The sequence below is a fragment of the Lolium rigidum genome, chromosome 7 (genome assembly GCF_022539505.1).
Source record: "Lolium rigidum isolate FL_2022 chromosome 7, APGP_CSIRO_Lrig_0.1, whole genome shotgun sequence".
Lineage (NCBI taxonomy): Eukaryota > Viridiplantae > Streptophyta > Magnoliopsida > Poales > Poaceae > Lolium > Lolium rigidum.
Genome location: NC_061514.1, coordinates 180,106,930 through 180,112,294, shown reverse-complemented (window position 1 = coordinate 180,112,294; position 5,365 = coordinate 180,106,930).

Sequence of the window (5,365 nt, the reverse complement as noted above, 5' to 3'; positions counted from 1 at the left end):
GCCGCAGCCTCGCTTCTCGTCGGAGACGACGACGCACGTCGTGCGTCCGATCCGCATCTAATCCGACGCGCTCCCTTTCCTCGTACCGGTTCGGTGTTTTAAAACACGCCGACAGGTGGTCCCCCGCACCGTCGGCGGCCCGCCGTGCCGTACGCAAGACTGGGCCAGCCCATTTTCCCTCTCCCGCGGTGCAGCCCGTTTAGTTTCCCGCCTAAGCCCACAATTCAAATCTGAATTTTTGAATTTAGTTAATTATTCTCAGATGCTGTTTTCGAAATTAAATAAGGGAAAATCTACCAAACCAAATTTGACAAATTTTATATATTTGGAAACCTTGTCAAATTCCCTACAACACTACACTCGGACCCAACTCTAGATCTGTTATAGAATAAATGTGATAAAAAGAACAAAACAGGGACCTTTCCCTATTCAAATAATTCTTAAAAATCAACCAAATTAGATATTAAGTTAATTCAAACTCCAATAGCTCACTTTTGACTTACACTAATTGTTTATAAAATAAAATGGTGTGGTCACTTTGCATGATCATGGCCTAGATGAATTAGAGGACTATTTGGCTATTTTCTAGTCAAAGATATTGTCCAAAACTATTTAGAAATTTTATGGGAGTGTTTATCTCATTTAAATCTTGTCACAAACATTCCATTATGAGCTAGAGACTTTGGTCATTTAGTTCTCATAGGATTTGTTTGATGATATTAAATCATCACCATGTTAGGATTAAAGTGTATGAGGTGCCCCCCTCATTTAAATCATTTTCTTAAATGATAAATATGAAGAGGTTGACTTTGGTCAACCTAGGTCATATATTATTCATGAAAGAAATTAAATCTTAATAAGATAATGAGAGGAATTTATTTCTCTAAAGAAGGAAAAGAAGCACCTTAATTAGTATGAGAGGAAATGATTCTTCTTAAATAAGAAAAACCACCTCACCAACTGAGTAGTGTGTAATGATAATTTAGCTTGAGTGACTTATGTGGTGCTTAGTTTAGTATTTAAGATTAGTGTGGTGATTGTATACCCCGTATTCGTATTTATAGACGCTAGTGTCGAAGGCTACGAAGGGGACGACGAGAACATCTACGGAGAAGAAGGAGGAACATTTTGATCAATACACCAACCAAGGCAAGCTAACACTCTTGCAAAGTCCCAAGTGCAAAGCTCTACAAGAGCAAGGCACCATCACCATTTATTTTTATGTCCAATAAACCTATCCCCTGTTTTTACCTTGCAATTATTTTGCTTATTGTTTTTCAAAGCTTACTTTTGATTTATGATTCACTTAGGCTAGAATAGAACAAGAGCATCAAATTTTAGCCTAAAGCAAACAAAGCTAGATAGCACCCCTCATGACTAGTTGCTATTGCTAAATAAATAAAAGTGACTACTCTAGATGGGAATATGTGCAATGAAATGACTTTGAAAACCTTGGAATGATGATTCATTCTATTGAAAGATTTTGAAGGTGAATATGACTTGAGAAGGACTTGGTGAATTTTACGAAAACTGATGGTTGGGTTCGGATGCGATACCATTCCAATTTACAAGTACCCCCACAATACCTCGATTATGGGTAGGGCTTAACTCGGAAGTTTATGTGTCTTAGTATGGGTTCCCTCTAAACAAGCGTCATCGGGGTTATGCCGAAAGCTGCCTCCACAACAAAAGAAACGACGTTAAAGATGAGGTGAATGTCCGGCCCAAGCCTCCGTGCAGCTCCCGAGTTGACAATCGGTCTTCACCGGGAGGCCAAGCTCATGGGGAGAGGTACCTATACTAGGATATGTAAGTAAAAGGTTATGGTTGATGATCCGCGTACCGAGTTACGATTATTCAGTGGTTACCCCCGACGGATGTAATCAAAAGTTGTGGCACAAGCGTACAACCTCTCGCAGAGTGTAAACCTATTCGAATAGCCGCGTCCACGGTTAAGGACTGGTTGGAAAGGCCATACTGTTCCGTCATCGTACCATTTTCAAAAATGTGACATATGACTTGTGATTTTTGCTTTTGAAAGGTGAATGTTGAGTTTGACTTGAATTACAACAAAGGTTGTGGGAATGACACTAATGTTCCCACTTGAGTTAGTTAGCACATGAAAGGTTTTGATTTCAAATACTTGTGAACTAAAATTGGCTTTATGCAAAAGAAACTAGAGCTTAGCACCCCTTACCGTAAATGTTCGTACTTACATTAGTATTAGTTTGCGAGTACTTTAAAGTACTTACGTACTGTGTCCCCGGCTATTCAAATGGCCGTACTATGAAGAGGAGCAAGCACTATGAAGAGGAGTACTAGTAACCCGGAAGAAGGACAAGCAGGACGTCTACGACAACTAGGACCACTCTCGACGTCAAGCGTTGGCCCGTGGACTATAGAGTCCCTTCGATCTACGCTTCCGCTATGTATTTGTGATGTGTGTTGAAACAATAGTTCAACTATTATTGTAATATTGGATCATGTGATCTATTTGTAAGACGACTATGATATGTAATGAATGATGACTTTTGATACTCAACTGTTATGTCTCGCAACAACAATATTCCTGGGATTGCGATGTATGGCATAACAGGCACCTGGACTTAAAAATCTGGGTGTTGACACTATGCATGTCCGTCTTGTCTGAAGTAAGAGAGATCTACCACCTTAATGGTTGGAGCATGCATATTGTTAGAGAAGAACATTGGGCCGCTAACTAAAGCCATGAATCATGGTGGAAGTTTCAGTTTTGGACATTCATCCTCAATCTCATATGAGAATAATAATTGTTGCCACATGCTTATGCATTAAAGAGGAGTCCATTATCTGTTGTCCATGTTGTCCCGCAGATGGATGTCTAAGTTGAGAATAATCAAAAGCGAGAAATCCAAAATGCGAGCTTTCTCCTTAGACCTTGTACAGAGCGGCATGGAGGTACCCTATTGTGACACTTGGTTAAAACATGTGCATTGCAAAGATCCGTAGTCCAAGCTAATTAGGACAAGGTGCGGGCACTATTAGTATACTATGCATGAGACTTGCAACTTGTAAGATATCATTTACATAACTCATATGCTTTATTACTACCATTGACAAAATTGTTTCATGTTTTCAAAATAAAAGCTCTAGCACAAATATAGCAATCGATGCTTTCCTCTTTGAAGGACCATTCTTTTACTTTTATGTTGAGTCAGTTCACCTATCTCTCTCCACCTCAAGAAGCAAACACTTGTGTGAACTGTGCATTGATTCCTACATACTTGCATATTGTACTTGTTATATTACTCTATGTTGACAATTATCCATGAGATATACATGTTACGAGTTGAAAGCAACCGCTGAAACTTAATCTTCCTTTGTGTTGCTTCAATACCTTTACTTTGATTTATTGCTTTATGAGTTAACTCTTATGCAAGACTTATTAATACTTGTCTTGAAGTACTATTCATGAAAAGTCTTTGCTTTATGATTCACTTGTTTACTCATGTCATTACCATTGTTTTGATCGCCGCATCCACTACATATGTTTACAAATAGTATGATCAAGGTTATGATGGCATGTCACTTCAGAAATTATCTTTGTTATCGTTTTACCCGCCTCGGGACGAGCGTAACTAAGCTTGGGGATGCTTGATACGCCTCCGACGTATCGATAATTTCTTATGTTCTATGCCATATTATTGATGATACCTACATGTTTTATGCACACTTTATGTCATATTCGTGCATTTTCTGGAACTAACCTATTAACAAGATGCCGAAGAGCCAGTTGTCTGTTCTGCTGTTTTTGGTTTCAGAAATCCTAGTAACGAAATATTCTCGGAATTGGACGAAATCAAGACCCGTGGTCCTATTTTTCCCGGAGCCTTCCAGAACACCCGAGAGCCGCCAGAGGGAAGCCCTGGGGGCCCCACACCACACCCTGGCGCGGCGCAGAGGGGGGCCGCGCCGCCCTATGGTGTGGGCCCCCAGGCCCCCTCCGAGGCTGCCCTTCCGCCTATTTAAAGCCTCCGTCGCGAAAACCCTGATGGGAAGAACCACGATACGGAAAACCTTCCAGAGCCGCCGCCATCGCGAAGCCAAGATCTGGGGACAGGAGTCTCGTTCCGGCACCTCGCCGGAGCGGGCAAGTGCCCCGGAAGGCTTCTCCATCGACACCGCTGCCATCTCCACCGCCATCTTCATCACCGCTGTGCTCCCATGAGGAGGGAGTAGTTCTCCATCGAGGCTCTGGGCTGTACCGGTAGCTATGTGGTTCATCTCTCTCCTATGTACTTCAATACAATAATCTCATGAGCTGCCTTACATGATTGAGATTCATATGATGATGCTTGTAATCTAGATGTCATTATGCTAGTCAAGAGAGTTTTACTTATGTGATCTCCTGGAGACTCCTTGTCCCACGTGTGTAAAGGTGACAGCAGTGTGCACCGTGTGGGTCTCTTAGGCTATATTTCACGTAATACTTACTCACCGTTATGAATGGCGTAGTGAAGTGCTTATTTATATCTCTTTATGATTGCAATGTGTTTTGTATCACAATTTATCTATGTGCTACTCTAGTGATGTTATCAAAGTAGTTTTATTCCTCCCGCATCGGTGTAATGGTGACAAGTGTGTGCATCCGTGTTAGTACCGGGCGTATGCTATGATCATGATCTCTTGTAGATTGTGGAGTTAATTATCATTATGATAGTATTGATGTGATCTATTCCTCCTACATAGTGTGAAGGTGACAAAGGTGCATGTCCGTGTTAGTACTTGGTTTAGTCGTGTTGATCTTTCTTGCACTCTAAGGTTATTTAAATATGAACATTGAATTGTGGAGCTTGTTAACTCCTGCACCGAGGGTTCGTGTAATCCTACGCAATGTGTTCATCATCCAACAAGAGTGTAGAGTATGCATTTATCTATTCTGTTATGTGATCAATGTTGAGAGTGTCCACTAGTGAAAGTATAATCCCTAGGCCTTGTTCCTAAATATCGCTATCGCCGCTTGTTTACTCGTTTTATCATGCTACTACAGCTCGCGCTACTATCGCCGCGTTACTACCGCTTGTTTACCGTCCCGGGCAAAACACTTTTCCGGTGCCGTTGCTACTACTTATTCATACCACCCGTATTTCACTATCTCTTCGCCGAACTAGTACACCTATTAGGTGTGTTGGGGACACAAGAGACTTCTTGCTTTGTGGTTGCAGGGTTGCATGAGAGGGATATCTTTGACCTCTTCCTCCCCGAGATCGATAAACCTTGGGTGATCCACTTAAGGGAAACTTGCCGCCGTTCTACAAACCTCTCGCTCTTGGAGGCCCAACACCGTCTACAAGAATAGAAGCTCCCGTAGACATCGTTGCGTGTC